The sequence below is a fragment of the Nuphar pumila genome, chromosome 9 (genome assembly GCF_984573655.1).
Source record: "Nuphar pumila chromosome 9, dmNupPumi1.hap1.1, whole genome shotgun sequence".
NCBI lineage: Eukaryota > Viridiplantae > Streptophyta > Magnoliopsida > Nymphaeales > Nymphaeaceae > Nuphar > Nuphar pumila.
This window is the reverse complement of record NC_143257.1, coordinates 83,797,746-83,811,424: the sequence shown is the minus strand read 5'-3', so window position 1 is coordinate 83,811,424 and position 13,679 is coordinate 83,797,746.

Genomic DNA, 13,679 nt, shown 5'->3' with positions numbered 1-13,679 from the left:
GGATAAGGGTACAAACCTGAGCCTCGATCAAAGAGGTATTTCATTTTCCGCCCAATCAGGATAAGGGTACAAACCTGAGCCTCGATCAAAGAGGTATTTCATTTTCCGCCCGATCAGGATAAGGGTACAAACCTGAGCCTCATTCAAAGAGGTATTTCATTTTCCACCCGATCAGGATAAGGGTACAAACCTGAGCCTCAATCAAAGAGGTATTTCATTTTCCGCCCGATCAGGATAAGGGTATAAACCTGAGCCTCGATCAAAGAGGTATTCCATTTTCCGCCCAATCAGGATAAGGGTACAAACCTGAGCCTCATTCAAAGAGGTATTTCATTTTCCGCCCAATCAGGATAAGGGTACAAACCTGAGCCTCGATCAAAGAGGTATTTCATTTTCCGCCCGATCAGGATAAGGGTACAAACCTGAGCCTCATTCAAAGAGGTATTTCATTTTCCACCCGATCAGGATAAGGGTACAAACCTGAGCCTCATTCAAAGAGGTATTTCATTTTCCGCCCGATCAGGATAAGGGTACAAACCTGAGCCTCAATCAAAGAGGTATTTCATTTTTCACCCGATCAGGATAAGGGTACAAACCTGAGCCTCAATCAAAGAGGTATTTCATTTTCCGCCCGATCAGGATAAGGGTATAAACCTGAGCCTCGATCAAAGAGGTATTTCATTTTCCGCCCGATCAGGTTAAGGGTACAAACCTGAATCTCATTTCGATGAGATATTCCATTCCCCAATCAGGTCAAGGGTCAAAACCTGAGCTTCGTTCCATGCGAGGTATTTCTGTCCCATCAGGTTAAGGGTCAAACCTGAGCTTCGTTCCATGCGAGGTATTTTTGTCCCATCCAGGTCAAGGGCATAAACCTGAACTTTGCTCTCACAGAGCAAATCTTTACTCTTCATTCTCCGTTTCATATCTACCATCTTCCTCGGGCTAATTTCTCCATACCCAGTCAGATCCTTCTAACTGGAGCATTTTTTTCATATGGCCCAAATTTGGTGTGTTTTTCTTTGCCACTAAGCTCGGCCATGAGTCGGCTTAGTAGCAAAGAGGGGCATCTGTAAACACCCCAAATTTTCACTCACTCCCCCGACATTTCCACTAATCATCAACATTCAGCCTCTGAAATCGCTGGAGGGCAAAATGGTCATTTTCTGAGCCCGAACCTTGCAACAGTCCAAATTTCATCTGAAACTCTCAAATTTTCTCTATTTTTATCTCAGATGTTCAAGATTTTACACCTGACAGGAGACAGACATCTCCAGAGTCTTGGTTCAAGATTGCGTTTCATAAGACATGACATTGCATATCATTGCATGAGCATTTCAAATCACTGCACTGCACAGCATGTCATTTCGAGGTCCAGAACTCTTGATTTCAAAATCTTCAATCCAGATTAGAATTTCAACTCTTTTCAAAATTGATTTCAAAACCCTGGGTCTTCAAAATTATCAATTTTTCCCATTTTACCCCCAAGACTCTGAATTTCAAAATATTTCCTCAGGAAAACCATCTGGATAGTTTTCAATATGGATTTCAGTCACTTCACCTCAGATTTTGCCCTTTTTGACAATTTCAAATATCTTTCTTTTACAAAATCGCCCTACAAGGGTCAACTCTTTCCAAAATTCCTGTTTTTCCCATTAGTCCAAATTTTTATGAAAATTCCAAAAAGAAGTTGTTGTTTTATCCTTATTTCAATAAAGAAGCAATGTGGGACCCACACTGAGGTGGTGTCACACAAGCTCCCCTTCTGAAAATTTGAATTTTGAAAAACCCAAAAATATAGGAGCCTTGTCCCCTGGATTGGCGCCACTTGTCATTTCTCTCTCCCCCCATTTCCATGCCAAGTGTCAGTGTGGGGCTACCTTCAGAAGCCGCCACATGTCATCCCCTTTATCTGCCATGTGTCACCCTATCCATCCTGCGCCATGTGTCATTTCAAAGACTACCAGGAGATGCCAAGTGTCATAGGTTGTCCTGTCTAGAAAAAGTGGAGTTTGTCTCCTCTGAGGTGGCGCCATCTAGAGTGTCTCCTGCAGGGGACAGGTGTCAACCCCTCCTTCCTTCTGGAAAAGTAGCCTGACACATGTCTCTTCCTACTTTTCTCAGAAAAGTAGGAGACATGTGTCACTTCTGAATTCCTACAAAAAAAGGTAGGCTTGTCTCCTCTGAGGTGGCGCCATCTGGAGTGTTTTCTGCAGAGGACACGTGGCAAGCTCTCATTTCCTCAGAAAAAGCAAGTGCCATGTGTCATTTTCTGCTTTCTTCAGAAAAGCTAGAATTCAAATATTCAAAAATTCCCATAGGTGGTGAAAATCAAGAACTCCTACCTTTTTCATCCTGTCTAAGATGGCGCCACATGGCTTGGCCCACCTTCTCTCCCCTCTGCCACGTGTCATTCTCTGCTTCTTTCAGAAAAAGTAGAGGACACATGTCTTCTCCCTACCTCTTTCAGAAAAGTAGGAGACACATGTCACTCCTGGCCTTCTTCAGAAAAAGCAAACCATTCAAAATTCAAACAAGGCACTAGGTGGCAAAAATCCTGAGCTCTGATTTTTCCAGATGGCCTGAGATGGCGCCACATGTCCCTTTCCCTCCTTTTCCTCCCTCTTGCCACATGGCATTGTAGGAGCCACCCTGAGGGGCGCGCCACATGTCCACCTCCATTCCTCCAGGGCCAACCTCCATTTGAATTTCAAACTCCCCCCTGAGGTGGCGCCATTTGAGAAAGCCTCTCCAGACAGCTGACACTTGTCCTCCACATGTCCAGATCTCCTTTCACCAGAAAAAGCAAAATTCAAATTCCTCTGAGGTGGCGCCTTCTGAGCCCACTGCTCTGTCCTTCTGACATGTGTCAAACACCTTTTGAGGTGGCACCATTCCAGGACTCCACTTGGCTCCATTTTTATTTTTTATTTTATTTTTTATAAAGGTAGCCCACCATGAGGTGGCGCCACCTGAGGACTCCCTACAAAAAGTGAATTTGAAATTCAAACTCCAAGAGAGCACCCTCTGAGGTGGCGTCTTCTGGGAGTTCCCTGCAGAGAGAATCAAGCAAACTTTTGAAAAATTCCAAATTCCCCCTGCTGAGGTGTCTCAACCACAAAAATTTCCATTTTTATTTTCTCAAAAAAATCAAAATAGCCTTTTGAGGTGGCGCCATCTGAGGGCTCCCTGCAAAAGGCAAATTCGAATTTCAAAACCCCCAGATGGCACCCCCTGAGATGGCACCACATGGAGGGCTCAGATCCAGCCTGTTTGAATTTCAAAAATTTTCAAAAAAATTATAAAAACAAGGGTTCACGCCCAGCCTTGGGAGATCATTTTTTAGCTCTTGTGAACTTGGAAAATCCAACCTAGCCTTCCTAACATCTGATTTTGAACCTTGGAAATCGTGCCCCCTTTGGCACATTGAAGAAGGTGGAGTAGAGCTCGTGCTGTGGCCAGTCCAATTCCAACGGAGCTCGATTTTGGGGGACCATCCGAAGCCCGGAGTGAAGAACGAAGGAAGCTCGTGGTAGCTGCCCCTTTCAAGAGCACCTACGCTGCGTAACGAAACAAGGTGCACTTCTTTTCCCATTGATTGGATTTCATAATTCGATTCGGAAGTCGTTTGAAGAAAGAGCTCATCCGAGAGATGGATTGAGCTATTCTCATAAAACGACATACATAAAAATATTCAATTATGCTTCCTTGATGATTTTTATCATTCATGCATTTATCTAGATTTAATTTGCATTTTATTTCATTCATTTAGCATATTTCATGAATTAATTAGGATTAATTTAGCCTTTTTTTCAATTCTGCTTATTTTCAGTAAGTCTCCGTTTTTGTCAGTCAGTCCACACGTCATTTCATGCATTTAATTTTTATTCAAAATCCCCAAAAAATCACGGAATGCGCCCTTAGGTGTCCCTGAAATTTTGCCAAAAATTCGGAGCCATTTGAATTTGTTTACTGCGGTAAACATCCAAAATGGTAAGTCGGGTTTTGTAACCCGGGATGCGTTTTGAAAAACATTTGCCGACTTTTAAAATCGAGTTCGCCCTCCTGAGAGGTCCGATTTTCGATCCGAAAAATGCCCTGAACTCGGAAGAATGTCTAGTTTTTAATATGATTTGTTCAGATTTTTATGATTTTTTTTTATGACTGACAAAAATCCGAGAGTCCGGGACACGTGTCAGAGCCTAATTTGGGCCTCTGAGATCTTGGATCGACTTAGGGCTATGGTTTCTCTTTGTGTGTTTCTCAAAATCCGAAACTGTAAAAAGTGAAAGTGGTGTCCGAGATGTCCTCTGTTTGCATCTAAAAGCCTGTAATTTTTAGAATAGTGTTGACCCCTGATTCGGATTTTTCTTGTCAGTCCACTGTTTTGCTACATTTGTCTGTTCTGTTAGTTTAGGCAGAAATAGTTATATTTTTCTCTGTGTTTCTGTTGATCAAATGCCGAAGTCATAAACATGAAAGTTGTTCATGTAGGTGTCGTTCATAGCTCTGATTAATTTTATAAATTTCCATGGCTGTTTTATATTTGTTTGGCATTTTAAATCAGATTAGGGTGATTTTTACCTCTGTCAGAACTAAATCCCTGTTATTGAACTCACCATGGCTCAAATCCCGAGGCTGTAAAAACCAAAAATGTTCCATTTCGGGTCTTTTAGCAGTCTGCAAAATATCAGAAGTTTCCATGGTGTAAATCTTGCATTATCATATTAGGCATTGCATTTGGTTCGGATCCATAGGCAAAATCCATCATTTTAGGACTTTCTTTGAATTTTGGCATTTAAATCATATCATTTCATGAGTTTTAGCATTCTAGGTTGTTTATCGAAGTAAGTAGATGCTTCATACCGAACTTGGTGCGATTTGGAATCCATTTGAGGTTCGTATCATCCATAATACCAAAACAGGGTCCCGTAGGACCCGGATCCAAGCGAAAAACAAGCGAAATTCGTTATTTTGGATAAATTGCAATACACCAAATTCTGATTTTACAGTCATAATGTGTTTAGCAGCATGTCATCATGTTTCTTACTGAATTTCATCATCATTTGATTCAATTTGAATTTCAAAATCTCAATTTTACCAAGTTTTCCTTCAAAAAACCCTGATTTTAAAGATGTAGCTTTAATTTTAGGGGTATTTTGGTCATTTTAACCTCAATTCCGAATTTCAAATTGTTTTTCACTGAATTTCTAGCATTTTCATCATTTCAAAATATCAAGGAAGCATGAGAATAAGGTTTATATCCAATTAAATCCAATAATTTCATAATATTATTGGAAAATTTTGGAAAAACCCACATATTTGAGCTAACCTTATTTCAAGTTTGGCAGGGACATTCAAAAGAAGGAGCTGAAGTCTGCAAATTTCTTTTATTTCCTTTATTTAATGATGTAATAATGTAAATTTTGGAATAAGAGATTTAATTTCCTGCTTAGACTAGGATGCATATCATATAGTTTGATTTTATGCAATATCCTGATTATATGATTCATGCATTTTATTTCAAAAGCACTATGGATGTTCACGAATGGCACGTGCACCAACTCTTAGGGAGTTGATGGACTCGGTGGGATCCATATTTACGGCCCTAGTCGGAATATGGACGAGACCCAGATCCGTCATCTTTCTACTAGTCACATTGAGCCTACACTCTTAGGCTATCTTAAAATGCACATCATATTTCCAAAGTTTTCAAAATCAGGTGCATCAAATCAACTAAATTCTGAACATATTCCTGGCCACAGTCAGAATATGTGAAGGATTTATCTTGACTTAATGCATATTTTTCCAACAAATCTCTTAGAAAATCTTTTCAAAGTGCATTCATTCACTCATGTCATTTGCATCATGAAATCATTGATTTTCTCAAGATTTTCTCAAGAAAACTTCATTCTCAAGAAATCGATTTCTCAAGAAATTCTAAGGATTTTTCAAAATCGGTTTTCCAAAGACAAGTTTTCCACAGTTTGCCTTGGAAAATGTTATCTTAAGATTTTCAAAAGGGATTTCCCAACTTTCTCCAAGATCCAAAATCGATTTCCAAGTATTTCAAAAGGTAAAATTCCCAGGATTTCAATTTCCCAAGTTTGAATTTCCTTCTCCAATGAGTTTTCCTATAAATCTTCCATCACTTTCCTAAGAAAACTCTCAAAGTCCAAGTTTTCCTAAGAAGTGTTTCCCTTTTCAAAAGGTTCATCTTTTCTCAAGAATCACTTCCATTTTCCCAGGATTTTCAACCATTCATAATTTTCCCAAGTCTTTATGAACTTTCCTGAGATTTCAAATCTTTTCCATCTGAGTTTCCTGAGAAATTGACTTTCAGCTTTTTCCTGAGAGAATCTTTTCAACTCCAAATATTTTCCAAGCATACATCATGTTTTCCCAAGCTGCATTTTCCAAAATCTCATAGCACATGCCTGAATTCTTTGTGCATTTAGGATAGAACTTAATTTCGATAATTTCGCTAAGTCAAGCATAGTTTTGGTCCTTGGTTCGATTACCCCTGTTAAAGGCGGCAGGAACGGTCGAACCTCGTACCGACAGGTCGAGCCCCATCCCATGGATTTTCCCGCAATTTTCAAAACGGAGGCGAGTATTTCAAAACAATTTCCAAAATCCGGTCAAGTTTGAAGCGCGAAAGCGTTTCTCTCTTTTTCTCTTCCGCAAGGAAGGGGAGACGGGGGAAAAATTTCGCGACGAAGACAATGCAGCAATCCCTAAGAAGCCAACTCTAAATGCATTGATTTTGAAAGAGCTTTAGGACCCTAATCCTGACTCTAGGCTCAGATCAACTGTGTCCAATCATGCTATGCCGATATACTCGAGCCGAGGCTCGATGTACGTGGCATAAAACTCATCTCCGGGTCTAGGCTTGTGTTTTCCCAACATCCTTGAGCGCCTGCCAATATACGTTGGACTATGGCCCTTGGTACATGGCAGGGGGGCGTTAGCCCAAATAAGTGGCCCAGTTGTGAGGCTCTGTCCCAAACTATGGTTCTGGAAGAGAGCCCAGCAACGTGAAGACCGGGTAGACATAGGTGGGGTGGTTTTTGAAATATGATCACATGCAAGCAAACAGAGGGCTCTAAAACCTAAAGAGATAAGATTTTGAATTTTTTTGAAGAAGCAAGCATTGTTTTCATACAAATCCTAGATTGAGGAGTGTTGTATTTCAGACCTAAGTCTATGTGAGCATGCATAATTCTCCTCAATATGGTTCTACCAAACCATGCCTAGTCTACATGCAATCCATGTCAGCTGGGTTCAAGTCTAGGCTCCTAGGTTCACATGATATCAGGAATTAAAGCTGACATTCCATAGAACATAATTTTGATAATTGAGCTAAATTAAAGCATATAATTGATCAGGCGAAGACAGGTCCCATCTCGGTCGCCAAACCTGTTTTCATCGCAAAATTTTTCCCCTCCCTTGCGAGAGAGAAACGAATTTGTGAGTCAAACTCGACCAAAGTTTTGAAAATTGTTTTGAAAATTTACTCGCCTCCGTTTTGAAAATTTGTGGGAAAATTCCGTGGAATGGGATCCGCCTGTCGGTACGAGATTCAACCGTTCATGGCGCCTTTACCAGGGGTAATTGAACCAAGGATCAATTACGTGCTTTAACTTGACTCAAATATCTAAATTATGCTCTATTTTTCCTAGAATGCACAAAGAATCAGGCTTGTGCTATGAAATTTAGAAAATAAGGCAAGTTTTGAAAGAATAATGTTTGCTTTGGAAAATTAAAATGCATTTGGAAAATGATTGGAAAAGTGCTTGAAATTGGAGTTTCTGGGAAAATCATTGAATTTCATTGGAAATCAGAAATTTGCATTGGAAAGTGATTTCTTAGGAAAACTTAAAAATCTGAGAAAATTGGTTTTGAGATTGGAAACTTGGAATTGATTTTATGAGAAAATGGATTTGAGAATTCTGAGAAAATCAAGAAATTCATTGTTAAATGATTTTTTGAAATGGAAAATGAATTCTCAGGAAAACGGGAATTCCGAGAAAATGGATTTCTGAAAACTTGAGACTTTGAAATTTGAGAATTTTAAAACATTGGAAAATCTTGGTTTGAACTTGGGAAATGCTTTGAAATCTCTTTTGAAAACTTAGGATTTTAAGAAAATCAGATCCTGAGAAAGACTTGGTAAATCCTTGAGAAAATTGATTTTTTCTGAAATTGAAATTGGAAAATGAATTTGAAAATAATGCAATTTGAATGATATGAATGAATGAATATGAATTTGAAAAGGGAATTTCATTGAGGAATTGAGAAATCCTTTTGAAGTTTTAAAAAAATGCAGTGCATTTTTGAAGTTAGCCTAAGTGTGTAGGCTGAATGTGGCTAATATGAAGATCATAAATCTTGGTTTTCTTCGTATTCTGACTATGGCCATAAATACAAATCCCACCGAGTTTATAAACTCCATAAGAGCTTGTGCACGTGTCATTCGTGTAAATCATAGTGAATTTGAAATAAATATGCATGAATGATACATTCAGATATTGAAATTTTGCATAAATTAAACTATATGCAATGTGCATAAATTAAACTATATGCAATGCAACCCTATTCTAAGCAAAAAAGTAACTCTTATTCCAAATATTACATTGATTTTTACATTGAATTGAATAAAATAAAGAAATAAAATAACTAAGTCTTCTTCTTGAATATTCCTGCAAAACTAGAAAACAAGGTTAGCACAAAAATGTAGGTTTTTCTGAATTTATCCGAAAATATGGGAAATTATCGGATATTATTCAGATATAAACCCAAATTCATACCCCCTTTGATAAACATGATAAATAATGAATAAATTTCAAAAATAAACTTGAAAATTCGAAATTGGGGGTCAAAATGACCAAAATACCCCTGATGACCATGAAATCAAGGTTTTTTTGAAATAAATTTTGTAAATTTTGGAATTTTGAAAATCAATTTAAATAAATCAAACATAATATGATAAAATATGATGATATGCATGAAATTTTGTGGACTTAGAAATTGAAATTTCGAAATTTAGGTCAAAATGACCAAAATACTCCCGATAACAAGACTATGGCCTTGAAACTAGGGTTTTCTGAAATAAATTTTGCAAAATGGAAAAATATGAAATGCAAATGAGATTAAAATTAACCCTAATATGATTCTACATGCTTATGTACATGATAAAATCCCTAAAATGGCGAAAATATCATAAATATCAAATTTAACCTGATTTTCGCCTGATTTTCGCTTCTGAATTTAAAGATAAACTAACACATGGAGCAAATGAACTTAGAATTAAACCAAATTTGGCATGGACACCTAAAATAACCCTAGAAACATAATGGAGCTTGAAAATCTAATTTTTTTGTATTTTTAAATATGGAAATTCAAATAAAAACCCCAAATTTTGTGATTTTGCCTAAAATGTTGATTCTAAAGGGGATTTAGGATATCAAATTTCCATAAAAATTTCCCAAATTTTATGGGGTGACAGAGGACAGTAAGGAAAGGATTTTGGACTTTTACACTTTCTAGTTTTGACCTATGGTCGGACCTGTGACACTCCGGCAAGTCGGATCGGAATCCAGCGACTCTAGGATTTAGGGGAAACAGACACGTTTCGGTAGAAAACATGGAAAAAATGAAAGACAGATGGGAAAAGGCTGAAATTATGGTAAAATGTCCCTGGAAAACATAGAAAGATTTGATATTTTGACACCATTGGGATTCAAGTTATGGTTTGGAAAAAGCCATACTGTTATCAGAGACCTAAATCTCTGAGATTTCTGGACATTGGAATCTGTTAGACAGAAAGAAAAAATCTGGGAAAAATAATGAAACAGATCCGAAAATTCCCAAATTTTGGGAAATGACAGGAAATTATGTTAGAAACAACTTTCATGTTTAAAGTTTTATAGACAAATTACAGATTGGATGGACTCGGTGCATTAGAGTCTGTCTATACCCTGACGAAGAAAAACAAGATTTTCCCCAAGAGTCTGGAAAATCCGATTTTTTACAGATAACAAAACTAACTGGAAAAACCTAAAAATTTCCATATTATTAGTAGATTCAATCATGAATCTACTGTGATTTTTGGAGAACGATTCAGATCTCCCAAAAGGGTGGTGCCGGAGGTTCTTGTCTGCTAAAGCATAAACTGGAATTTCTGGAGGGTTCAAAACCCACTGCAGAATATGATTTATTTGATGCAGTTATAAAACTCAAATGGATCCAAATTTTTTACAGGGAATCATGAACAAATATATTCACTTACCATAAAAGTTTTGAGATTTATTAAAGAGAATCTAATCATGAAATGATGGCTGGTCTACATGCTCAAAATCAAACATATGGACTATATAGGCAGACATTAATCAAGCTTTTGGAATGCATGTAAAACAACTAAACGAGCTATGTATAGTTCCTAGAACATGCTGTCTACATGAAAACAATAGAAAGAACAACGAAAATAAATAGGAGGCATAAGAATCATCCTCATTTTTTTTAGCTATAGGAAGGGAGAATCAGATCCATGCATTCGGATGGATCCTCCTTCCTTAGCCTTAATCGTAGCCATCTTGTTGTAGTTTCATGAAATATAGCATTCTAACCATGTGAATCCAGTCTTAAACTGGATTCACATAGTAGCTCCATAGGAAAAAGAAGAGGAAAGGTGCGAAAGCTATCACCTTGGGCTCACTTGGACTGGCTTGAGGAGGGCGGCTATGGTGGTTGCAACCTTGCTGCTACAATCGAATGGGGAGTGCTACCAAGGAAGGTCTTGAAGGTCTGCTGCTGATGTTGAAGGTGGAAGTTGCTGCTGTGCTGCTGCCAACAAAGGAAGGTGATGAGCTGCTGTGGCTACTATCACCAAGAGGGGAGTAGCTGCCGGCTGGTGGAAGTTTGGAAGCAATGGCATATGGTGGATGGCAATGGCTGGAGGTGTGCTTCAAGCTTGAAGATGATGGAAGGAGTGCTGTGGTGGCACTGAAGCGGATGCGATGAAGGTTCTGGATGGAGGAAGGAGGTCCCGCTGGTGAAGGTGGTGATCCAAGGTTGGAGGTGAAGGCTGGACCCGGTGGAAGGTGGTTGGAGCTTGAGATGGCTGAACCTGTTGGCCCAAGAGGGCTGGGCATATGGTGCCTTCGTTGGAGATGAGTTCCACCAAGAGAGGGGCTGTAGCTGTAGTTGATGGCTGCAGCTGGAAGAAAAGGATGGGCAGCTGCTGAGAGAGAACAAGAGACTTGGGAAAAGGGAGAGTTAATGTGGGAGAGAGAGAGAGAGAGAGAGGCGTAAGATCCCCCCAAAAATGGCCAGCCGTGTGTTATTTTCTAAGTTGATAACTTAGGAAAAAATCCCAATCTTTCCTAAGTTTTGGGTGGTTAATGAAAAGGGAGCCAAAGGGTTTACGTGAAGATGGCTGGACCAAGAAGGGAAAAGGAAGGAAGGAAAGGGAAGAAGGAAAGAAAGGGAAGAAAGAAGAAAAAGAAAAGCAAGAAAAAGAAAAAGAAAAGAAAAGAAAGGAAGAAGAAAGGGAAAGAGAAAGGTAAAAAGAAAAAGGAAAGAAAGAAAGAAATGGGGCTGGAGGTTTGGGCAACCACCTTGTGGGTCCCACCTCTCTAAAAAAATAAAAATAAATAAAAACAAAAATAAACAAATAAAAAGAAACATCTTTTTTTTTTATAAAATAGAAATGCAAATGAATGGGCCATCTCAGAGCGGGTCCAAATTCCTATTTTGAAATTCATTTTGACGATTAGAGGGGTAAAATAGTCTTTTCAAAAAAAAATTCAGACAAAACGAGCTATTTTTTGCAGTTTTTGAAACAAGCTCGGATTTTGAAGTTCAATACCTCATTGCGAAGCAAATTCAATGTAGAATTTAAAAATTTAATTTTGGAAGAAATCCAGATTTTTTTTCTCGAGAAAATACTTCCAAATTTATTTCCAAACGAAACGGGCTATTTTTGGCAGTTTTTGAAACGAGCTCGGATTTTGAAGTTCAATACCCCGTTGCGAAGCAAATCCAATGTAGAATTTAAAAATTTGTGTTTGAAATAAATCCAGATTATTTTTCTTGAGAAAATATTTCCAAATTTAGACTCCCGGGGGTAAAAGTGTTAATTTTGGAAACCCGGGGTTTGAAATTGATTTCTGAAAGCTTTTAAAACTCGATCTGGATTGAAATTTATAAAACTGGAGTTCTGGACTTCGAAAATGAAATGAAATGTGATGAAATGTTATGAAATGCTAAGAAATGATATGAAATGATGAGAAATGACATGCGAAATGCAGACCCTGAATAAAGAATTTTGGATTTTAAACCCGAATTAACACTTGTACTAGTTTAAAAAGCATTAAAACTGATAAAATTTCCAAAATGGTTGAAGAAATGGTTTTCGAGACTCTACTGGGTCAGAGTAACACTGAAAATTTGGGTTCGAGCTGGATTGAACTGAGATGAGCTAGATCGAGCTGGGTTTTAGAGTATCAGAACTCAAATGAACTGACCAGACACTGACTCAACTGACCTTTCTGACTTAATTTTCAAGAAAAGTTGTCATTTTTAGAGAAATGGTACGAAATGGTCACTGGAGTAAAGTGAATTACGAACTTGAGCTGACTTTGAGCTAAAAAAAAGGTCAATAATACTGACATGAGCTAAAATCGAAGCTCGAACACTAGCTCAATTGATTAAACTCGGCTCAATTTCAGCTGAAAGAGCTGAAATGGACTAAAATGGGCTCATGGACACTTAGAAATGGTTTTGAACTGAAAAGGGAGCACTCGAACTCCTGGTGAGCTCAGGTTAGACTCAATGAAACATGACTGACTGACTCGGAGACAATTGGCTTGAATTTGAGCAAGAAATGAGCTCATTTCTGAAGAAATGATCCCATTTTGGCAAGAATTGTGAGAAATGAAAATGGTCTTCTCACTGTGAGCTCAGATGAGCTTTAGAATGACCGATATTCTAAATGTTCTGAACTGATTAGTGAGCTTTGTTGACTCCGACTGACTAGGGTCCGGGATGACCTAGGGGTAAAATGGTAATTTTCCTAGTGAAAATGGGTAAAATGGTGAATTTCTGAAACTGACTCAGGGTTTGACTCCTACACTGACCTAATAGGGTTGGCACTGCCTGAGGAGGATTGTTTGAGAATGGATGTGGAAAATTTGGGGTGTTTACAGGGAGCTCCTAGCTGCTGCCATTTATTTGCCGAACCGGCCCTTGCTTGCAGCCTTTCGTAGGTCATGCATCCTTGCATATTGAGCGAGTTGTGGCAGCAGCCCTCTAGCTGAAATGTGTTCAACATTATTGGCACCGCTGCAACACTTAGAATATTGTGATTGACAACATACTTGAAAGTGTTTGGCAGCATGTTTCGTGTTGCATTTCCCCCCCCCCCCTCCCCCGTGATACACACACATGGCAGCATATTTTCTTGCTGCAAATTTTCCTGCAATATTGGCGCTTGTGACAGCACCTCTTTTGCTGCATTTTCTTGCAGAACAATGCACTTGCGGGCAGTACCCTGCTTGCTGCAAATTCTGCAGAAACAACACTTTATGGCAGCACTTATCATGCTACGAGCTATTGCATAATTGAGACACACGTGAACGCACTTCATGAGCTGCACTTCCCTGCATGTTTTGATGTGC